The following is a 24,650-nucleotide window of genomic DNA, read 5'->3' as shown; positions in this document are numbered from 1 at the left end:
CTCTCTGTGTTGGCATCCCTGCTGCATCAACAGACTGAGAGAAACAAGCTTTATGTATCCCTTAAAGTAAAGGCCTTTGAGCTTTCAAAACAACCCTAGAAGTGACGTTCACATACTACTAAATTGCAACAACAAAAACATTTTGCTAGAAACGTAATGCTGGCTGAATTATGAATACTGCATCTCAACTTAATGAGACAATGTTCTTCATCATACTGTACGTATTAGCATGAAACGTTCAGAGACAACATATCTGGTTGTTTCCCACCGAAATATACAACCTTGCAGCAGCACAATATCTGCTGGTAGAAATCACAGCATTATTAAACTTTTTATGGTTATGTTTAGACACTGGCAGCACTTGGTTAGAGAAAGATTATGGTCTCTGTTTAATACAGGAAAAAGTCTGCAGTGACTTAAAGCATAACACATATTAACATTTAAGCCACACCACAATCTAAAAAAATAATGAATAATTTGTGTTCTCAGTTCTCTGAAATAATTTAGAGTTTAAAACTTATTTTGCTATTGAAGCTTTAATTAATAGACCTTTGGACTGATGCAGTAAAATACATGCAGATGCTATTATCTACTTTATTTTCTTCTAAAAAAAAAGTAATTCAGGCGACGTTTTCCTTTTCCCACTACTTAATTAAAAGCACAGCTGCAAGATAAAAATTCTAATTTAACAATTTCGATTAGCTTTTTAAATTGCAGACATTATTTTAATGAGTTATATGTTAATATAATATAATATCGTGAGTCATTTCAAATCAAATTTCTGTGTTCATTGATTTAAAACAAAATTCAGGTTGTAGTAACTTAATGAAATTGAACCTGCACCTTGAATGCAGGATCAAGTGCCGTCGCCCACCCACTTAACAAAATCAGACAGTTCAGACTGTGTATCAGAGGAGCTATAGGAATACAGAGGACATTTTCAAGGTGAGTATCATTTTATTATTATTACAAACAAATTCTACTGAAGTAATATCTTTGGACATGTTCTCAATTGCGATATAACCAATAGTGGACTACAGAAGTTAGGCTACACCTGCTAACACACAACTTGATGGAATCTGTTCCTACTACACATATCTAAGGCTCGTCATATTTAGCAGTGTAATCTGGCCATCATAGCCTTTATTTTAGCGAAGCAGTGGATTAGAATGATAAAGTTTTATTTGTGAAATCTGCTCAGCTAAACAGGGCTTTTCATTTGTGCAGTGGGGAGGAACCGTTAAATACGTTGTGCAATCTAAATTCAATCATGGACACATTTTTAAAATATGTGTTGTTATTCACAGAGATAGCCTTGTAGTTCCCTGTAGACAAATTGCTGTTGGCCAAACACAGCCGTTGGGCTGTAGATAGTCCTGTCCGAGGGATGCAGATGATGCGATGCAAGTTTTTTATGTTTGTTTGTTTTGTTTTGTTATTCTCAATCTCTTCCTCATTCCTCCAGTGTTGCTTTTGTATCTATAAAACCTGCAGCAAGAGATATAAGGTATAATGATATTTGTATTGTAGATCATTTGGGATTTTGGTTACTGTGATATTGTGATACAACTTAAAGTGTGTATTTTTTCCTGTTCTTAAAAGGAGCATTACATTTTTTCTTAAACTCACAGTGCGGAACTTTTACATATAAATGAACGTCTATTATATTCGAGTCCTTGCTAAACGAGTTCACACAAAGCTGATTAAGCCTAGAGAGTTTTTAATCTGGTATCTGGTTTGACATTCCCGTGTATTTTACATTTGGCACTGTGGTTTTAAATACTGAAGGCCTATAACTTTATAGCAATATGGATATTTGTGGGACAATTTACATTTGTGTTGTTGTTTTAAGATTTAAATATCAAATGCCATGTGTTCAAATATATGGAAGTTGAGAACAGCCATGCAACACTTTTTTTTTTTTTTAATGCCGTTATCTCAAGATTATGAGTTAATTATTTAGTTATCTCAAGAAAATGAACTTTGTTATCTCGAGATAACAAGATAATCAACCCGTTATCACAAGAAAACAAAAGGTTGTTTCCTCTTATTACTCATAATGTTTATCAGAGATCAGGAGCGCCATGCCAGCGTGCATAGACAGCGTCTTGACAACTGTAGCAACTGATTTAAGCTGAAAATGTCAGATCAAGGAGTTCCCCTTTATTATTAACAGCACCTTTATTAATGACATCTGTGTCACAGCCAAATGGCAGGTTGATTAACTCCTGGTGATAATATGATGGGATATTACACGGAGGAGAATTACCAAATAAGACCTTTCAAGCATTTCCATTTTATTAGAATTAATGAGAGACAGAAGTAGGGTGGAGAGAAGGAATAAGAACCAACATATGACAGATCTGAACCCATGTCCTTAAGAGCCACCTGAAGGCTTCTTGTGCTTGATCTGAATAGTTGAACCATCCATGTGAGGGAGACATGGAGAGAAGAAGACAGGAATGAACAAATGAGATTCAGCTCCACCCGTGATAAATCTAATGATAAATTATCTCATTCTGAAGAAAGAGGCCTTTTGTTTTTTGAGATAACGAAATAAATCATTTGTGATCTCGAGATAACAGCATTTAAAAAATAATTGCAAGCACAGCTGTTCTCAGCTTCTTTAAACGGCAGTGCAAAATTTAAAAAAAGTTAATTTCCTAACAATTTTGTTGTTGAATGAATTCATTTCTTAAAGCTACTAACACGGAAAAAAAAAAGCTAAAAACTACTGAAGAAAATCTAATTGGACCTACTAGATTTTTTACTAGCTGTTCATAATTATGGTAATCAAGTACATGACACTTTTAAATATTGTGGGAAAATTAGTTGGAACAACTTAATTTTTATGAGTAATCAACTTAAAAACTTGTGTTTATGCTGCCAACTTTGATTGTAGAGATAAAAACTAATTCCCGTAACTCAGTGTAGTTTTTGCTGGTTCAACATCATTTCATCAGACGTTGTCATAACTCAAAAAGCTTGATGCAAACTGCTGCGTTAATTCTTTTTTTTTTTGTTGAGCCAAAAAATTTGTTTTTAGCGTGTATTCAACTGCTCTAGTACTCTTGTTAAGTAAGTAATTTTATTTATTATAATTTATTTACTTAATACTTATTCATCTTATTTATTTATCATTTAAGTTATTGTTTTTTTCTCTTTTATTTTTTTCTCACCTGTTTTTCCTTTTTAACCACTTCATGTCATGTATTGGACCGCTCTAACTTAGCAAGATTATATACAAAATGTACATTATTAACATAAAAAAATTCAATTTTTTTCATTTATTATACTGAATATAGATTTTGTTGTTTATTTTAAACAGTCTGACAGAATCCAAGCATCACTAAAAATGACAAGACGTTGTGATTCTCATTCATTCACATGCTGTATCTATTCTGATTGATATTCACACTGTATGTAGTTGACATTAAAGATAGTTGAAAATTAAAGGACAGAAGAGAAGAGTATTTGTGAGGTTTTTTTTCTTTTTCTATTTTGCTTTGCAGCACAAGTGGGGGGAAAAAAATGAAAACATTTTTATAGACTTATCCAACAAGGATCTCCTTGATGATAAGAAATGTTTCAATTACACATTTATTACAATGCTCTTAATAAGACAAAAGAAATCAAATCACAAATTGACTTTCTTTGTGTACATATTTAAACCTTTTGTATGCTGCCTTTCCATTAATGTGACAACATTTATTTCAGATTTGAGCGATGTTGAAAAGTGTTACAGGAATGCTCTGGAGGTCAACATACTAAGATTGCCTTTTTGACTTTTACAGAAAAGCGTCTCTTGGTTTATTCAAACATGAGACCTACATATAAAACTTCCTTCACATTTATGTAATAAGGGGGCTTTTGACTGTCAAGATATGTTGATTCCCACTTTAAGCAGCAGGAAGCACACAAGGGATGCTAAATTAAATTCCCTTTCTTTGGAGATTCTGTCTAAATAAATGATGATAAAGATAATTGTGAGTGAGAGCTGGAAACTGGAGGGAAACTCGGGAGCGTGAAGGTGCAAATGCCACACGGCGGGGTAATGCTGCCCTTTCATCATGAATCATGGTAAGCTTTATTAGGATCAGCCGTGGCTAAACTGAGGGGAAACACTCTTCCTGTGGTCTCCATTTCCCTGCAGGAAGGGGGGGCGGAGCAACAGGGTTTAAAAGAGGAAAAAATAACTCACATGGAAGTTAGGGAAGGAAAATTGCAAGTGACTCCTGCCATACTGTATAAAATGGAGGGAAATTTGTTAAGGGGTGGTATTGAATTAAAATTGTTATTCAGTCAAAATGATATAAGAGCCCTTGACAGTGTGTAATTGCAATCAGTTATATTGCTTAATTCAAACAGAGAGCCATGGGGAGCCACAATTTGCAGAGAAAAGAGAAGAGAGCAGAGAGGCAAATAATAGAAAGAAGGGAAGAGAGAGCAAGTAGAGAGAGATTGTGCGGATTTTATTTATTTTCATCCTAACCACCTCTAATAATGTTTACATCACACTGTGCAATTAATTAAATCTGGATATTGCAAGCAAATGTGCCAGTGAATATCAGTATGTCAGAGAGTGACTTCTGAAACTACTAAACTAATAGATTTCTTTTTTTTTCCTGTTGTTTCAGTCTTCGAATGTTCTTACTCAGTCTCATTACTGAAACAAATACAAAAACCAATGAAAAACACTCCTGCCTCTGTGTGTGGTATGTCAGAATCCAACAGCACGTTGTAAACAAAGACGATTTTGGTTCGATAAGGTTCATAACATCACAGAGTGTCAAGTGTTTATGCTGTGATCCCAGACCTATACTGAATATCATTTGAATCTATTATTTGACAAACACAAATTATGTATTACCTCCTGTCATGTAGACCAATCGTGTAGTTTGTAGTGGTACTTGACTTGTTGGCTTTCAAAATTAGTGTTCTGTTGAACCACTGTTCTGTGAGTATGAGAATAGATTTTGTGGTGCAAATGTTCACCTTGTGTTATTCCACACGTCCTCCAGAATGACACGTGCGAGCAGTTTTTGACATCACTATCTACTAGGGGTGTGCTCGAATACAAATACATTATTTGGCAAAGCACTAATAGTGGGTTTTATACGAATATTTGTTTCATACAAATATTTTAAAAATTATTCGTTTTGGGGAAGAAAAAAAAAAAAAACAGTTCGCAGGTCAGTTACATCGTTGTCTCAGATTCTCTCCTCTGCTCCGCTGTTACATCTATCAGGGGTTAGTCCCAAGAGACTCTCCATAACCTGTTGTTCCCCTTCTCCTTTCCACAAAGTTAGGTTGTAAAAAATAGGCAATAAATGAAAAGTGCAAAGCAAGAATCACCTATGAAGTTCTTCTACATATTACACGGTGTGCTGTCTCTGTGTTATGGGTGTATAAATAGGTAGAGGTCTGTCTGCAATGACGTGATGAGTAAAGTTTTAGCTCAGTAGTCAACGCAGTCGTCTATGATCTGGGAGACTCCAGTTCGAGACCTGATGTGGGGACCTCCTTCATAAGGTAATTTATACTTATTGTAACACTTTAATTTTCTAAAAGTAAAAGCATAATAAATACAAAAACAGGATTTTTAAGCTTCTTTCCACTTTTATTCGAATACAAATACAAATAATTTTGCTGCCTCAACAAATACAGATACAAATACAAATATTGGGCCCTCTGCACATCCCTATTATCAACACAACGACATTGCTGTGTCATAAATAAAACCGTTTTCTGATCTGACACCTCAGTGGTTATGATTTGGTTAGTTGGGGAAAGATGATGCTCTAGGTTAAATACCTACATTGTTATGGTTAAGGGACCTTCCCCGTCATGGTTACATTAATAACAACTCGGTTACTGTTAACGTCCCCTCCACTCAAAAATGTGTTTTTCTTGTCCCTTCAGTTGGATGTTTGAGCTTCACTCTACCTTTTCCTTAAAAACAAAACATATCAGACACTTTATTATTCCAAGCAGAGAGTTTTTATATCTTGCAACATGTCTGGAGGGGATCTTTAATGGCTGAAATTAAAAGAAAACACCACAAACTGAAACGTGATATGAGCAGCAATATCCTGTAAACTGATTTTTTTGTTGACACACCAATCCACCCCAAACTCAGACTTTGTGACTCAGACAAGACTCATAATTTCATGATCACTGGAAAGTTTGTGGAGTGTTTGCTGACTATAAAAAACCAATATACTGACTTGCACAGCCAAAACATATAATAGCTGGAAACATACAAATTCACAAGTGTGTGTGGAGTTCAGTTCTTTCTCTTCTCTTCATTTGCATCTGTTTTTTCTCCTGTCTCCTCTTACCTCTCTCCTTTTTCTATTTATCTCAATCATTCATGAGATGTAGTCATAAAACCTTCGGATAACGACTTTTTTTCTCTCAAAATGTTTTCCACTTGCTTGCACATTTGCATCTGTTCACATCCATAAACTCTCTGAAAGGAGGTCGTAGTACATTCTGGATCACAGATCATATCTCAAAAGTTGATCAAGTAAGTGAGGGGAAAAAGCCTTTTACTGCATGGATATTTTCCAAGCAGCCGTGCTGGAGGGGAAAATAGGTAATAGTGGTTTGAAGTGGTTACTCATATGAACATGAGTGTATAATCAGGCATTAAAGTGAAGTGTGTTATGGCTCTTTGCAGGCCACAAAGAGGCAATTTAACACATTTCAGAGTGTGTGAGAGAGATAAGAAGATAAAGAGGATGAAGAAAAAGAAGACAGAATGACAGGGAAGGAAAGAACAAATGTGAGAAAAGGGCAGAGAGAGTTTCATAAGAGAACCAGAGGAAACCGGATAAAGAAAGAAATGTAGAAAAGAAGGGGAGGAGGAGGAAGAAACAAGGAGCTCTCTGTCACATCCTTCCGTTATTTCATCCAGTTTTCAGTGCAAAGAGAGCTCTCTGATTGAAATAATACATTTGGAGTGTTAGTAATGCCACCTTAAGTGCTGCTGGAAGAGTAGGGTGAATTAATCGCCTCCCTGACTCGATCTCAGCCAATTACATTATCCCCTGATTTATGAAACAACAGGCCTGAACGCCACCATAACCTTGAGACCAAGAGGTGCTGACGAAAAACCATCTTCTGTGTAATTCCAAAGGCAGGATGAAGGAAAATGTTAATGATAAAATAACATGTCAGAGATAGCGAAATCACAGCAAGATGTGTTCATTTGAATGTTGTTTCCAAACCTTTGTACGTCTGCTTTAGATTTGTAAACGTGGTTTCTTTCTGACACCATCTGTGCCACATCTAACACCGGCTACTGGTACTGTAGCATTTTTTGTAATTGTTTAATATCTTTTATGCATTTTATTGTCATATATTTTGATTTTTAGAGGACATACCACCTGCAAATGATGTGCTGCTTTTTGTATTTCTCGCATTCCCAACCGAGTGTATTTACTTTTTAGGATTGTAAAGTTAAAGGACGGGTTCACAATTTTTCAAGTATTTCTGAAAACAATAGTTAGGTGCCCAAATTGACGTTGTTTTTCATTTCTCCTGACAATATCCACAGTCCTCCTTCAGTGTAAAATGTTAAAAGTTAATCTGAAGCTAATATGAAGCTTCAGTCGTCCAAATGAGTCAAATCAAGTAGATATCTTTCAACGTTACAGTCTTTTTAGTGCCAAAGTCCCTCTTTTTGTTACTATACTTCCACCGCAGCTCAACAGGGAAACACTGTCCGAGGAAACACAAAGAGAGAATTTGATGCTAAAAAGACTGTAAACGTGTCAGATATCCACTTGATATGACTAACTCAGACTGCTGAAGCCTCATATAAGCTTCACATCAACTTTTAAATGCATTTTTACACAAAATGCCTCCATCACTTCCATTGAAAGCACATTTAAAGGGGATCTTTTAATAGCCAGTATGAACAGGAGGCATGATTACAGCGAGGAAAACCTCTTTCACTGTTCATATGGACACCTGACTGTTGTTTTAAGACAGACTTGAAAAACTGTGAAGCTGTCCTTTAAAGGTGACTTAAGATAGATGAATTCATGGAGAGATAAAATAATTAAGACAGAAAAAACATTGGTATATATAACGTAAAGCACTATCTATTCTATACTAAATTAAAGAATTAGATTAGAAAATGGTTAGTCAATAGACAGACAAAGAGATGCCCCCTGTAAAAAAAAAACAATCAGTTTCCTTTACTTTTAATTTTCACTGACTCTGTGATCGACTTAACAGCTTTATTCCCAGGAGCATCTGAGAAAGACAACAACCAGAAAAGTCAGCAGCGGCACCAGCTCCTCGTCTTTTGACAGGCATTATGGGTGATTGGATTGTCTGTATCTGCGTGTCAGCGGCCATGAGTCGCACAATGGAGACCCTGAAGCTGATTAAAGGCTGGCGCCGTCCGCCACCTCCTAAACAGCTTGTGACAGGCTAGAGTCCAGCGGGCTCCGCAGAGGCTCCTGCTGCAGCGAAGCGGAGACCAGAGGTGCCATCGCTGCTTAGACTGTGTGTGACAGGAGCAGCTTCGCAAGCCGGACAGACAAAAACCCACAGAAATCAATGGATGCTCAGCAGCAACAGCAGCAGAAGCATGGCAGCTCTGGTTGGCTGCTGCTGTTGTGATGTTGCAGTCTGAAAGCTGATCTGATTGTCGTTAGCTGGCGGATTGGCAACAGAGAGGCAGATAGAAATTAAAACCAGCTCCCCAGAACGTCCTTTTCAACCTTGGAGGACTATCTGCATTTTTGAATGGCAGACCAACAAACAGCCGACTTAACGGCTACACGCAACAGTAAGCACAGAGCAAGGAGTGAACATAATGACTTTGCTCAGTACATAACAAAGTCCCTCTCCGCTAAAAACAAGTTAATGGCTGCTAAAGATATCCAAAGGCAAAAATACCAGGTATTTTCACTGTATCAGGAGGGAAACATTATTCAGAGCTGTTAACAACAGAAGATTACCAGGTTTTTACTTTTCAAGGGTCTTTGAGCTCCAAGGACGCTAATAGCTCCTATTATATTCAAGGAAAAAACATGCAGCATTTTGCCTTTTTTCAACCACATCAAAAGAAAGCAAAATACTTTGCACTGCAGCAAGATAAATAGAGCCTGGCCATTCTCTATCTGTCAGTCTCATTATGTTACATACAGTATATGATGTTCTTTATGCTCTTTAAATGAAGAACCAGTATGTCTGTACACATACAGGATGTGTGCTGTTTCTATCTGTATGTGCCAAAAATACGAATCTGGACTGTTTTCTGCATATACAATGTAAACAAGCAATAACCTTTTAAAAGTGCATGTCGGTTGGTTTTATACACTTGATATATTTAATATTTCACCACAGTGGGCTAGCTTGATATTTAATATAGCTGCAAAACACTTCTCCATATTTACATTAAGTGTAATGCTGGAATTTGTACCTGCAGGTAAAACTGAGACACTTTCAAGTGGTAATTGAAAATATAGGAACTGGAAAGTAGTTGCTCTGAGAGTTATGTTGATGAAGTCATACAGAATGAATCAATTAACCCTGCCATAACCCCACCCCCGCAAACACACACTTATGTTCCCGGACACAATGCTTTTGTTGAACACACTTCTGATAATGTGATGAACTAGCAAAGCGTGTGGACAACAGGTCTTCCAAACTAAACAGCAAAATAATTTGTAATTGACATATGTAAGTGTTTTCTGAGTAGACACTCCTAAAACTGCAAAACTGTCATGAACCACAATTGCAAATATCAACCTTTTTCTGATCTCATACCACTATGATTTGGATTTGGGTGGCTTTATGCATGAAAACAAGTTGGTTAGGGGTAGAGAACTACTACTTGGTTAAGGTTGAGGACTAATCATGGTCATATAGATAAAAGAAACCAATGTTTACTGTAACAGAAAGCTTTCCCTTTTGTTAAAGTCCTATGTTTTGTCGGTCCATCCACCCCAACATTCTCCCTGTGCAGACTTTGTGGCTCTATAACAAGGCTGACAGACAAGGGTCATTATTCCTACAGCCACTAGAAGATTTTGACATTTCAGTGTACACAAATTTTGTTTTGGGGCATTTTGCTGAAATGACTGATGTGTTTTTAAGCCTACATGACAGCAACTGCAATAGAATACCTTCTCAGAACTTCTCACAAAACCCAAACGAGCTTCGTTGCCAGCAAAGAAGAGAGATCAGATAAGAACAGCAACTCTACATGACCACTTCACATTACCTACATTATTTTAGTCTGCATTCTGCCATTAATAACTTTAACGTAGTTTGTCGTTTGGCATGTGAAAATATGTTCAGACTCCTTCTCTCTCTTTACAAATTAATTCATAGTCGTTAAAGATCTATGATTCTTTGAGTTAATCGATAGTTGAGTCGGGAAGAACAGGGAGCAAGAACATATAAATGCAGGGCTGAATCCCTCCATGGACAGAAGAGGAATTGGAAACAAACACAAGGTGAATACTAAACAAATAAGTAAAACAAATTTAAACAATATATTTTTGGTACAAGTTAATCATTTTATTAATTTAAAGATCCCGTTGAGTCATGTTTAAAGATATAGAAAAAAACTCTGCTTTGAATAATAATTTCCAGAAAAAAAGTTCAGTTAACTAAAGTAGTTAAAATGTAACAAAATGACATCTACTCCTTTCTCCTCATTATAAAATCCAGAATCTATGAATATGCAAATATTGTTCATTTCAAAAGTTTAAAGGTTCTATATGTAGGAATCAGAAATTCCTTCTCATTAGTGACACCGGTGGCCGTTAAGTGAGCTGTAGTCAACATCCTGTTGCTCGCGCTTGTGTCTTTTTCCTCACTTACACTTCTCATAATAACATAAAAGATCTCTGACGTTGACACAGTCAGTCAGAAAAAACATCACATTCTTTGGATTTTCAAGGAAAATCCAGCCCAGGTCCTTCATGTAGAAATCAGTCCACATGTTGTTACAGACAACTGAGAAAGTTGGAGAAGGTTTTTATGTTATGTTTCAACCCGTTCACTCATTGGCAATAAAAACGATTAACACATGTAAATTGCTTCACACTTCTTATATATAGTAGGGATGCATGATATTATCGGCACGTCATCGGTATCGGCTGATAATAGCTCTAAAATGAAATATCTAAAATGACCGTTAGGGTGATACAGTCCGTCGAGGAGCTGCTATGTTCGGCTGCACGGATAGGAAACACTTCGGCTCACAGGATGTACCACTCTGTGCAAAAAAACAAACAAAAACTTCTTCTTTTTGGTTTATAACGGCGGTTGGCAACCAGCGTATTAGGTGCATTACCGCCACCTTCTGCTCCGGAGTTTGGACCAGAGATTAAATCCTACACATTAATCCTGTCTGTCTAATGAACTCAATGAAAACTCTACTGGTCCACCCACTTGGCAGGTTCATTAAAGTTTTAAGGCTTCCTGAATTCTTCCTTCATATATTGTCTTTCTTGATCATACTTAGTACAATCTAAGCTTGCATGCATAATAGTCTCCTCAGCCAGCTGGAAAAAAATGTGCATATATCGGCATCATCATCGGCAATCAGCCACAGTGAGTTAGAAATATTGGCATATCGGATATTGGCAAAAAATCCAATATCGTGCATCCCTAATATATAGAACCTTTAACTGCTGGACACAAGATGTCTCGTACTTCACTGCAAAGTCTATTCTCAGTTTATGTTCACTGGAGGTTTCAGAAACGTTCCCCCCTTCGGCAGATTAATGTGAAAACAGCTTTCTAGTGTCAAACTGCACATACATCATTCTGCACAGTGAAGCTACACCACAGTCAGGCGACAACCAGAAAAACATATTTTTGAGTTGAGGGGGACTTTGAGAGTTAAAAAACACTTTTTTTTTTTCAGGAGAGATGTGACTAAGATGGTACGCTGTTTAAAAAGCAATACTTAATCCTTCCAGTGGCTGAAAAGGAAAAACTTTCTGAACAGCTCCTGCAGATGCAGTGGCACAGCTGAATCAGTTAAATGTGGGACTTTAACAATGGCTGCAGCTATATACTGACTGTGAGTGTGTGTGTGTGTGTGTGAGCAATATGCGCCCCTTCCTCCTGAGACTGGGCGAGTTGACAGTGAGGGCCAGGCTAGACGAATGACCATTTGCACATACATACAGACCTACACTCACGGTCAGCTGTTGGAGAGCCACAGATCCATTATCAAGATCAGCCTGTGGAGGATCCAGGTGTCTAGACATGGAGCGCATTACATGATTAAGGAGAGTTAAGATGCCGCGTAGGTCGAGTGTGTATGTGCACACCTGTTTGTGTATAGTGTGTGTGTGTGTGTGTGTGTGTGGTGCAGATGAGGTGTACCCGTTACTTCAGCAGCTCAGGGCTCTCGTTGAGCTCTCAGATGAATCAATCCTCGGCCATCCAATTTAGCCTGTGGGGAAAGGCACATCGATCCAGGCTCGGGGTTTTCCACACATGGTGGTGGCTCCAAAAAGAGAGAGAGAGGGAAAAAAAACACTTCCTGCACTTGTGCAGCAACAGCCACTGCAGCATATTTTACATCTTGTAACACCTCTGAAATCTTCTAAATTCTTCCTCTCCTTCTTCTTCTTCTTCTCCCCCTTCTTCTCCTTCCTCTTATTCCTCTTCTTCTCCTTCCTCTTCTTCTCCTTCCTCTCTTTCCTCTTCTTCTTTCTTCTTCTTCTTCATTGTTTTGCCCACAAGCACAGAATGATGTTAATCTCTGAGCAATTTCTCTCCTGGGGAGAATGTAACTAGGTTTAATAAACTTCTTGTTATAAATGTTTGTTCAAACTAAACACAAAGGGGATTTTAAAAAGTTGCTTTGCATTTTGATTGATTGGTTTACTAAGTAGGCCAACACAGGTGTAAATAATCAAAATAATTGATGGCTGAATTTCCTTCAGCTGATGTTTCAGGGTCCTGATATTGTGTATTCTGGCTCGCTGTCACACTGGCATGACTTTCTGGGACACTTGAATAGAACAGTAATGGTATTAGTAATACCTGATGTTTTCCCACTATAACAAGTCAAATTGTCTGCTGTGAAAAATGCATCTGCAAAAGTTGAAAATGTTCCAACCTCAGCAAATAATTCACACTTTTCCCAAGTCTGTATAGCTCTACTTCATGTACAGTGACAAGAGAAAAAAAAGGAGAGAAACTGGAAGAAGTTTCCTGTAAGTTTTTCGTTCAGTCAACTGTCTCAGACACACACACACACACACACACACACACACACACACACACACACACACACTCGGGCATATTCTGCTTACACACTACCAGTCCAGCTGTCAAATTCAATCGAATAAAATAAAATTCGGTGAAAATTTAAAAATTCAATCTGAACACACCTTAAAGGAGCAGTTTGTAAGATTTAGTGGCATCTAGCGGTGAGGTTGTAGATTGCATCCAACTAAATACCCCCCGCCCCCCCTTCCAAGCGTGTAGGAGAATCTATAGTGGCCATTAAAAACACAAAAGGCCCTCTCTAGAGTCAGTGTTTGGTTTGTCTGTTCTGGGCTATTGTAGAAACATGTCAGTGCAACATCCGTGGAAGAGGACCCGCTCCCTATGTAGATATAAAGGACATTCTAAGCTAACAAAAACACAACAATTCTTATTTTAGGTGATTATACACTAATTAAGGCATACTTATGAATATTACATTCCATTTCTGCCAAGTCTGTTTCGCTAGATGCCACTAAATTCTACACACTGCACCTTTAACTGTTCAGTAAGAGAATTGTGGTCCTTTGTGAAGTAGGTTTAGTGTAGTGCCACCATGTATATCTAAATGAATCAAACTTTAGAATTTTTCTATTATTTATACCGGGTCCATGTCATTAAAGGGGACATATTCTGCACATTTTCAGGTCCATATTTATATTCTGGGGGTCTACTGGAATATGTTTGCATGATTTAGAGTTAAAAACTCCCTTTGTATCTTATACTGGTCCTTTATGCAGCTCGTCAGTTCAGCCTCTTGCTGAAACAGGCCATTTTAGATCATGTCTCTTTAAGGACCCCCTCCTGATGTGCCTGATCTGTTCTGATTGGCCAGCTTCCAGAAGCTTCTGCTGGCTCCGGAGGCTACATAAACAAACTATAGTCGTAGGATTTTTTCTCGTTCTTTATTCAAAATGGCAACTTCTCAAATGCATCCGTACATGTCTGAGCCAGAATCCAATCTGAAATATGCGAGTGGACAACACAAACAACTTCAGAAAGAAAGATTACGCAATGAATGACGAGGGGTTAAATTGAGCCAGAGCTGTCTTAATAAATTCAAACAATGATTAAAACATGTTTTCTTTGTAGCTGTAGAGAACATAGGCCTATATGAGGTGATGTAAGAACATCAGAACTTTCACAAGGTTTCCCTTTTTTCTGTCACTGAGTTTCCTTAAAAGCTACCTAGCAGATCAGCACCCTCAGTCACTTGTCAGTCAGTCAGACAGCACAGATGGCAGAGTGATAGGTAGATGGCATGGTAGGAAGAAAAATAGGTCAGAAACTGACAGGTTTTAATAACAGAATGTAAATTGCTCTGAAATTCTGCATAAACATTGTTTCTACTTTACAAAATGATACCATAACTTCAACGCAAGGTAGTTTGCAGAAGATTGTCTTCAAGCTAACTGTTACATTAAGCTAGCTGTGCTAGCTTTGAGTTAAACTGTCAAGCACGCTAGTATGTATTGAAATCTCTCAGCATTGTCAAGACAATCGTGGTTTGAGCAGAATATCAGAGCAACTCAAATTACACCATGGCTAGGTAATGCGGGCTAGTTTGACCATTTCCTAGCTATAACAATTAATGAAAAGGAACTAGCTTGTGGTCTTTCACTTGCCTTTCATAAGAACAAGGCTTCGTTTAATTTTAGTTTATTAAGTTTTTGTACACTTCAATTTTCACTTAAGGTAGATAATGTGTGTATGTCGTATGAATTTATTTATTTCAAATTTCAGATTCAGAGGTTAAAGTTACGTGAACAAATCAAACTGAAATGGCTCAAAAGATTTGGTCACACTTTTTTTTGCTTGCTACTTGTATACTAGGTGAGATAACGAGATAAGAGAAAATCATGAAGACTGACAGAGGCTGAAAGAGAAGTAGATTTAAGGAAAACGTGAAGGACAGAGCAACACAAGAAGAGCAAGGTGGTGAAGGAGACTGATACCTGTAAACGCATTCAGTTGTGCTAAATTCCCTCGTTGAGATGCTCCACAGCACTGCTCAAATAATGACAGCGAAATACTGCCTGGCTATCAAACCTCATATAAACCTTTATCACTCTCAAGCTTTGACATTAAAAAACACCTCAGAGTAAACAGTCACCCTTATAACCAATATAACCAAAGCTGTGTTTATGAGCTTAACAGTGCTGTATGTCTTACATGTTGATCACCGTCAGGACTGTGTCAGAAAATCAATCTCAGTCTGAGCCTCCTAAACTCACATGCTACACACGCTCATTGGATCATTATATGGTGGACCACAAGGGTCTAGAACATGGATCATGTCCACTACTCTGTTTACCTCATTGCACTGTCTGAGTCATTTCTGCACTTACTGCAATAAAAGATGTAGTGTTGCAGCTTTTACTTGAGGAGGATCTGTAATTGAAATCATTACTTAAAGGTAATTTCATCGAAAATTAGCAGGCAGAGCAAGTTGTTTGGGTTTGCAGTTCAATCTCTGGTTTCTTGTGTCCAAGTGTGCTTTGTGTGTGTGTAACTAAGTAAAATACTTAGATAAAATCACTATATACTGTATTGGCCAACCCTGATTATAAGATGACCCCTCCTTTTCCAACACCTGTTTTTGAGAGAAGACTTTTTGAAGATACAACACACTTTCCTCAAAAAAGTTTCCCCGAGATATTAAAGCCTTGAAGCCATTTCCTTTGTAAAAGTGAAATGTTGACATTAAAGCAGAACATAAATCCCAACATTTATTTATCTTGTCTATCAGTCACACACTCACACTCTCTCCTCTAAGGCTTTTGGAAGTGGTCAAACTTATTTTCTCAAATAGTTAGCATTTTTCAAACTTGAGTGTTTTTGTTTTTTTGAGCTCCTCCTCATCTGTGACAGCAGTAAATCTTGGCTGCTTGACACATGATTCAGTCCATGGTCAGTTTCTGCAATAAACATGTCAGAAGAAACTTTGGTCTAACAAGAAATGTGACAAGATGGGCACTGTGTAATTTGTTTTCACTCATCACAAATGTATTTCTTCCATGGCAGAAAAACACTTTACAACAGCCTTCAGAAAATCTTGCAGGTTAAACTAAGCTAATGGAAACACTGTTAGGTCTGAATATCTCCAACAGACACTATAAACAGACTTGGAGATACTAGCATACTAGCATCACTAGCATAGCAACACCAAGGCTATGAACAGCCTATAATGTTACATCAGTGCCCTCTCTAGTCCCCCAATGACCATGACCCCCACTTTGTCAAATGTAATTTCAGGAACAAAATGTTGTTTTTTACAGTAAATGCAGTCAATTTACCATTCATATATCAGTAAGTAGTACATAAACTATTTATAGAGTCGACTAATTTTATATATATCACTTATCAAACTAGTATTTACAAAATGCTTCACAGAAAGAGGAGACAATGCTAACAGGACAAATTGCTTGACCATCCCAACATAAAATCCAGCACATGTGAAATCCACGTTTTTACGTGTACACTATGATGTTTAACTTGTGATTAAAAAACCACATGTGCCTCCACTGAGACATTCATCACATTGTCCCCAGAGCGTCCTGACCCCCACTTGGGTACCACTGCCCACTTATCCACCAATGAACTACAACTCAATAAAGTAAAAGGAGAAAAAAATACCAAAATTGTCATGTAACTGCAGCATGACAACAGCCACTTCAGACATGCTGTGTCCAACTGGTTTGAAACTTGGAAGAGAGAACGACACATCAAACATATGATCAATCTAAAATGATATACATATGATAAATCTAAAAAACCATCCACTGATACCAAGTAAAAAGAAGCAACAATGGGTAACTCATCATGGAAAGAGAAATCTATTGATCATTTTAACATCACTGACTCCAGACTCTTTCAAGCAATAATTGCAAGGGGGAAGAATGGTTTATTGAGGGCTTTTTTCTCCCTTTCACAGACAATTTCAATTACACAGTGCCCATCTTGTCACATTTCTTGTTAGACCATTTAATCCCTTTCCAAAGATTTGATGCAATCAAAATACAGGGCTCTAAATGTTGATTTATTGCTGAGAGCTGTGTTTACTCTTTGTGCTCAGTTTCTGGACCGGTCAGATGCTGCTTATAGGACAAGTCAAACTAATTAATTAAAGGATCATACCAAAGCTCTTGTTGGTTTGATCTCCTCTTTACACTCAGTTATTGGTTTTAGTGATTTTCAACTGTGATCTATGAGAGAGAGTGGCTGCACCAGAGATGGGTTCCTGAATACATCTCAAACTTGATCCTAAACAGTGGGACATTTTGCAAAATAACCTTCAAATAATCTTCAGAAAAGACTCTAAAAAAGAGGTAACAGCATTAATCAGCAAGAGTAGAAGAGGAGATATCATCTTTGGATATATTTTTTAAACCAAAACAACTAGCCAGCTGTCATTTGCTAATTGCTACCTGCCACTGTTGCCAACCGTCCAAAGGAGGAACTGCATTGAGGAAGCTAACAGAAGATTTATTTTGTGAAGACAAGAAGAGAAATTAAGGAGTCCTTGATCACTGATGTGATGGCTTTGTGATCGATGTTTATGGCAGCCTCTCCTAGTTCCAACTATGCAGTGTCTTTGTCTACGTCTACGTCTGTGTCATCATGTTGAGTGCAAGGCATAAGCGGAGCAACCGTGGGGGCAGAGGGGGCGGCTGCCTCAGGGCCCCCACTCAGTAGGGGCCCACTGGGGATGTAGCACGCAACCCTGCGGGTGTAGCAGGAATAGGAGAACTTAACTCTCTCAGCTTCCTCTATTCATTCTCTATGGTAGTTCTTATCACTATGGCTGTAATCCCCCCTCTGACCACAATGTGGATTGCAATGGCAGAGTGGCAAAGTCTGTATTTCTGCTCGTTGACTCTGCGGGAAGTGAAGACTGCAGAAGCAGCGATTCAAAGTTTATGACTAACTTTGCTGAAAACCTTATCCAAAATATGAGATGTTCGTGTCTTATTATGTTTTTGTTGAATTAAACTTGCCAGACAAAGTTTCAGCTCATTAAGAACTATTTGTGTTTGTGGATGAGGCCAGACTATCCAACCTCACTTTACTGTGTGTTGACTGGGACATAAACACTGATAAAGACAAAGTGGTTGGCAGGTTCGCCACCATGAAGGAGAGGAGGATGTTTTTAAGTTTTTAAAAGGGACCATGCAAAGTTTGTTAAACTGTTCGGATTATTTTGTTCATTTGTTATAGAGGATATTACACAAATGGACTAATGTTACACTAAACTACAGCAGTCTGAGCAGGGACACCAACTGGTGAGTGAAACATCCATAATTAGCCTTTATTAACTTAAATTTTGGTTATGATGAAATCAGTAAGAATATTAGATTTATCTGTTGTTTAACTCCATGCTTACCACATCTCAGCACAGCATCTCAGCATCTGTGTCACTGCCTATGGTGTTGTAGACTGTCCACTTTGTATTTGAATAGGCCTTGTAGTGTTGTAGACAGCTGTCTCTATTTTATGTTTATGTTATTCCCATGTAAGAAAGACATGGTACGGACACAGAGCACCTGGCTTGTCGCTACCTATCGGTGGCGGTGCTGAACCATTCGTCAATCGATTTATGTAGAGCACCACGTGCTGTCCTCAGTGCTGAAACACTGGAGCATGGCTGGCAACCTGTTTTCTTTTTTTGGTCTTCAGAACAAGCCTGTGGCTTCACTTCATGTTTCCTTAGACATAGGCTTGCTTGGCTTAATAAAAATTTGTGATTATGGATAGGATATATCAGCTTTTTTACAGTTGTGAATTTTAAAATGATTTTATGAGAAGGGCCCCTTGAGAATGCTTTTCCCCCTCTGTGCTGAGAGTCTAGCTCCGCCCCTGGTGCAAGGGAAATATGTCTATGATCATCGGTTTCTTTTGGACATTTGAAGACTTTTTCTTCTAGAAATACTGTCTGGTAGCTTAATCAGCTGAGCACACTTGGTCTGTTACGCCCAGTGGACCCAAAGGGGACCACGGCCTTTCCTGGAGCTGCGCCAAAGAAGAAATATCAAAAGCGGTGCGACAGGACATGGAAGCGAGGCAAGCACAGAGGAGCGCAAGCCAGGCTAACTGTTAACCCATACAAGCAGCAGTTCTGATGTTGCTCATGTTGCTTGATGTTCTCTGGACAGCATAATGGATTATATAACTCCCCCATCAGTGCTGATAACTCATTGACATGCGAGAACTGTCTACATCCAACTGAGACATACTTTTCTCTCTAAGTGCACTTTAATGCACTGTGCTGCTAACTACTTGTTCTTTTTTTGATTTATGTTTTTTTTCTCTTTGGGATGTATATGTTTTTTTTATCATTTTTATAAAGGGATTTTTTAGATATACAATATATCTTTATCCTTTCCGTTGTTGTTGCACTGCTGTGGGCTGGGAGAACAGCACTTTGTTTTTTTTTGTGTGTATGCAAATAATGCCTGTTTATTCTAGATAATCAGCAATTATTCACTTTATTTTTTTATCATGGATATATGACCATTGTGGGAATGCAGTTTTGAGCAAGGACTGTCTTGAAACCCTTCCTTGGTGGTGCATTTAAAGACACTCTGCATATCAGGGATTTGTGACTCATGCAAATACATTTTATTTTATTGTATTAATGACATATGTTGTTCTACAATAAAACACAGAGGATAACCAATAAGCAAACATGGACTTGGATTTTAATTATTTCTTGCATTGAAAATTTGTTGTCGGGTAGCTGACCGTCAAATCTGAGATGTTGGAGCATCTGTTATTTTGGAATCATATTTCAGTCTTTAAATAATACATCAAACACATCACAGGGCACATATGAGTGGAAGAATGCTTATTTGTTACCAAACTACACCTCCAACAGTCTCAGCAGCTTGTTGTCCTTGAGTTTCGATGCCTCCTGGAATCTTCACCACAATCTGCTAAAAAGATGAGGTTCATTTATCTTTTTAAGTGGGAGAAACACGCTGAGATGTTTTTCTTGCTCGCAACAAACCACAACCTTCCCCCAAAACAAACTTGCGTGCAACATTTCCAAAGCAATTAAGGACGTAATTAATGAAACCCAGCACCTGTAGTGCCAGAGCAATCACCAGAGAGGGGACAGTGAAAAATGTAGCAATCAAATTAATCAAGCAAAAGGCACAGACCAATTACTCACAAACCATCTAGAGTATGGAGCCACACTCAGAGAACAGGTGATAGTTATCATTAAATTAGAGGGAGATCAGTGGCTCGAGCTGTTTCATCATTTGGGACCTTGATGAACTGCGGGCCGGGCGCCGTATTTGTTGCAGGCACAGTGGCAGACAAGGCAGCCCATATGCTCGATTTTTTTTAAGAGGAGACGAGGCGAGGTGTTGAGATAATGATTAATGAAAATGTGAGTGACTCTGCAGTAGCAACACAACAACAACATCTGGTCCTGCATCGGGCCCTCTTGTACATCCAGTGGATCAGTGGTGGTCCTGTAGGTGAACACACACACAGCCTGCAGAGTTAGAGGAAGTTGTCAGAGTTAGCAGGTTTGGGAAAAAATCTGCAGCTATTTCACCACCCATAATGGCAGCAGAAGTGGAAAAAGTGCTTAAATTATTTACTATTCATACTGGATTTCAGACAGAGTTGGCTTCTTCAGCTATGTTGATGGGTAATCAAATCCATAAAACACACAGGAAGCAAACACTGAAAATGTCCTTATCATCATCTACAAATTTATAATTTATGCCAAAATATCAAATCCTTTATTTTCTTTGTAAGCCTCTTGTAATGATGAATACAGACTGGTGTCTCATTATGTGACCCTGGTATACATGTTGTGTATGGTTGGAAATATCATGATGCTGTAGACACATATAGGGGTAAACTGTTAAGTAATTAGAGGATAAGTTTAGCGATTTTCTATATTTTTTTCTCATTGTCAACAAATCTCATGTGCAGAGCCAAACCAACAATGAACTGATTTACTTAAAAGTATTGTGTGTGTATCCAAAATCCTGATATATCTTATTCCTTTGTGCAATAGACCTCCATTTTTGTCCAAAAACTATTAAGTGAGCCTGTGAACCATTGCAATGGGTGACATGTTCTTTACCCCCAAAGAGAGTAATTACCATAGCTTGTTTAGAAACAAAGAGTAATAAGAGCGATAAGATTGTTTTAAATAGTTTTTGGAGGTCTACACCACAGAGGAATACAATATATCAGGCTTTGGATACACACACAGTACTTGTTAGTAGAATGTGTTCATTGTTGGTTTGGCTCTGCACACTTTTTAAATATTAATATAATGAATTACTCAAAAGTAAATGAGTTTCTTTATTCTTAAACGCACAAAGTCAATCAAAAGTTGTAACAATTGGGACAATTTTGAAAAATGTCAAAACAGAGGAGTCGGCAATCAGCAGCGTCATGTAAAGTTCCATCAAAACTCAATCAGAAGTGTCTGAGATGACGTGTGTGATGATGAGATTTGGCAGATCTGTAGTCTGTCCCCCAGTTTCATCATTGTCTTGAGCTTTTTTGTCTTAAGCTGGCATCTCTTCTTTTACATTCTTCTAGTTTACACATTTGATAGCTTTGAACTCTTGAAGATATGCCATGCAACTTTAACTGATGATCAGTCATGGTCCTCTTGGCATCATTCATCAAGGTTCATTTTCTAAGACTTTGTCTCAAGCATATTAAACATGTCGTCTTCTCTCAACGGTACAGGCTAATTATTTGGAAAATAAGTGACAAGTTGCATCATCCATCCTGGAAGACGCATCCCTCCTCCATTGCTCTTCCTGAGTTTTCTTCCATCTTTTCTGGGTTTTTGGGAGAGTTTTTCTTTATCTGAATCTAGGGTCTAAGGATAGAGGATATTGTTTGTGTGCAGAATGTAAAGCCCCTTGAGGCAAATTTGTGATTTATGATATTGGGCTATAAAAATGAAACTGACTTCACTAAATAAAAACACTTTAATTATAGCTCACCCATCAGGGAGATCATGTCATTCATCTCTACCTCCATTAGACTTTTACAATAGTAGCAAGATATAGATATGAATGTATCATATGGGCGTTTGAAATCATGGCCCTTTTTAGATCTTGTGTTTTGTATTTTATCACATTTCTCATCGTCACCATGATGTGAGCACTTTTTACTGTTTTTACTGCTCTCTTTCTCTGCTGCTAGTCTTTGTGTATGTGTATGTATTCATTTATTTATTTATTTTGAACATCTTTTACCTTGTTATCTTTGTACGATCTGTTCTTTCCCTTCTAGCACAATAAAGGTTATCTTATCTTACCAATCACATTGTGTTCTTAAGCTCTGGAATCAATTCAACATATCCCACCAGTTTTAGCCACAGCAGGGTAGCTGTAGTTGTTGAATGCTAACAAAATAATCCATCCTCTATTTTTGTTGAATGATGAATGTGTTCAAATGTTACTCTCCATTATAGTAGTAGATACTCATATGTATTAGATTATAGACATAAAACACCAAAAACATATTTCAGTTTTTCAGAAAGACAGATGAAAGAAACCTTCTATGAGAAAACAACTCTGGTGTGAATTCACAAAGTATGGATTGTGGCTGCTGATAGCACTATGAATTGCACATTATTTGCAACCATTACCTGCACCGTCTCAAGGCCTGATTCACAAAAGTACTAATGATATGATGGCACAAACACTGCCATAAGGATTTGCAGCTGAGCATAATTTGCCCCTGAAATTTGCGTCTGACTGAGTTAGCAGAGCGGTTTCCAGTGTTTCAGGCTTTTCTCCACATGTTAGCACACAGATTGGTCCATAATGAAAACTGCAGAGAGCACAAAAGCCTTAAATTGCATGTCTTTAATTAGCAGAGGTGCACACACATCTATAAGATAATCGACTGGAATGTCAAATGTTAAAATACAGCTATTAATGTGTGGTCTGAAACATGTTAGATTAATGTCTGAATCTTACAGTAATGTTGTTCAGGTGTCACTGAATGTATCCGGGATTTTGCAGAAACATCAGTACTGATGTACATCAGTGCATCTCCAAACTGAGAAAGAGGCTATGCACATAACCTCATTAACACTGGATCAGTCAGGATCTGATGGTAATTAATGTTCTGTGTCTGCTACACATCTACACCAACCCAGTCTCTCATCAAAATGTATAATAGCTACGCTGGTCCACAGTGCAACAGCTCTAAAATTGTGAGATGCCTATGTTTTGGGGTCTTTTTTGGCCTATTCCTTTCTATTGGCCTGTGTCCACGTTACATGACTGTCAAGTATCTGTCTTCGAAAAACAAACAAAATGGCTGCCATTTCTTTTATTCACAGTTGAAAATGTAATACTTGATAGTTTCGGCATTACAATGCATTTTGATGACATTTCTAGCAAGAAATGTGCATTCTATTTTCATAATCTTTGTTCAGTGAATGTATATGATGTTTAGTTTGTTAGTGTTAGTTATGAGGTTTGTTTCAGGTCTCGGAATGTGTAGGAATGTGTGATGGAAATCTGAAAATAAAAAACCAACAAAGACCAAGTTGTCTTTCTGTCTTTAATGAAAAACCTTGCAAGGGATCAGCATACAGTCACAATAGAGTGTAATTGCAGTCTGATGTCAGTTACAAAGTGTACATACTTTTTATAGACAAGGAGTTTGGGAAACAGTATCAGGATGTGTGTGTGTGTGGGGTCCAGTGCCGGATCTCATCAAAGCTGTCAAACACTCGGGAAAATAACTGTAGCGTGTCCAAGACGAAACTACTCCGTATTTGGATCCAGACTGTGAACAAAACCAAAGATGAGCATAAACTAAATGGTTGCATGTTCAAGATTATACAATATGAGTTTTGTTTTTGTTTTTTTAATAAGTGCAAAGTCTAAAATGGTGTAGAGAATACAAAGTGTGTTTTTTTATTACGAATGCCACATTTTCTATCGTTGCTATGGTGGTTGCTGCTGTTACTGAAACCTTTCCGTTGTGTAGTTATCTGAGCTATTATGTTATTTGTGCAATTTTACTGTTTGATGATGTTATTTCAATTACGACGTAGATTTTAGAGTGCAGAAATGACTCACTGTCACCTTGTTAAGGTTTTCTTTTAATGATATTTTTAACATTTTTCAACAGAAAAACACAACAGTGTCTCCGATAACTCAACATTATGATAGGTTAATGCTACGGCCATCCATTTCAGGTTTTGATTGCGGAAGGCTAGGGAAGAGCATTGTGTTGTGGGCGGATGTGGCGCATTCGATTACTGTATCAGGTTGTCTGCCATCAGTGGGCCTCGTTCCATTTCAAATTGCCGCCATCCACCACAACCAAAATCCAAATGCCACTATATGTGTAAAGAAAAAGGCATTTTATAGCCTGTGATT

This window comes from Thunnus thynnus, chromosome 13, assembly GCF_963924715.1.
Source record: "Thunnus thynnus chromosome 13, fThuThy2.1, whole genome shotgun sequence".
NCBI lineage: Eukaryota > Metazoa > Chordata > Actinopteri > Scombriformes > Scombridae > Thunnus > Thunnus thynnus.
The sequence above is the reverse complement of the archived record's forward strand: the minus strand, read 5'-3'. Positions refer to the sequence as shown.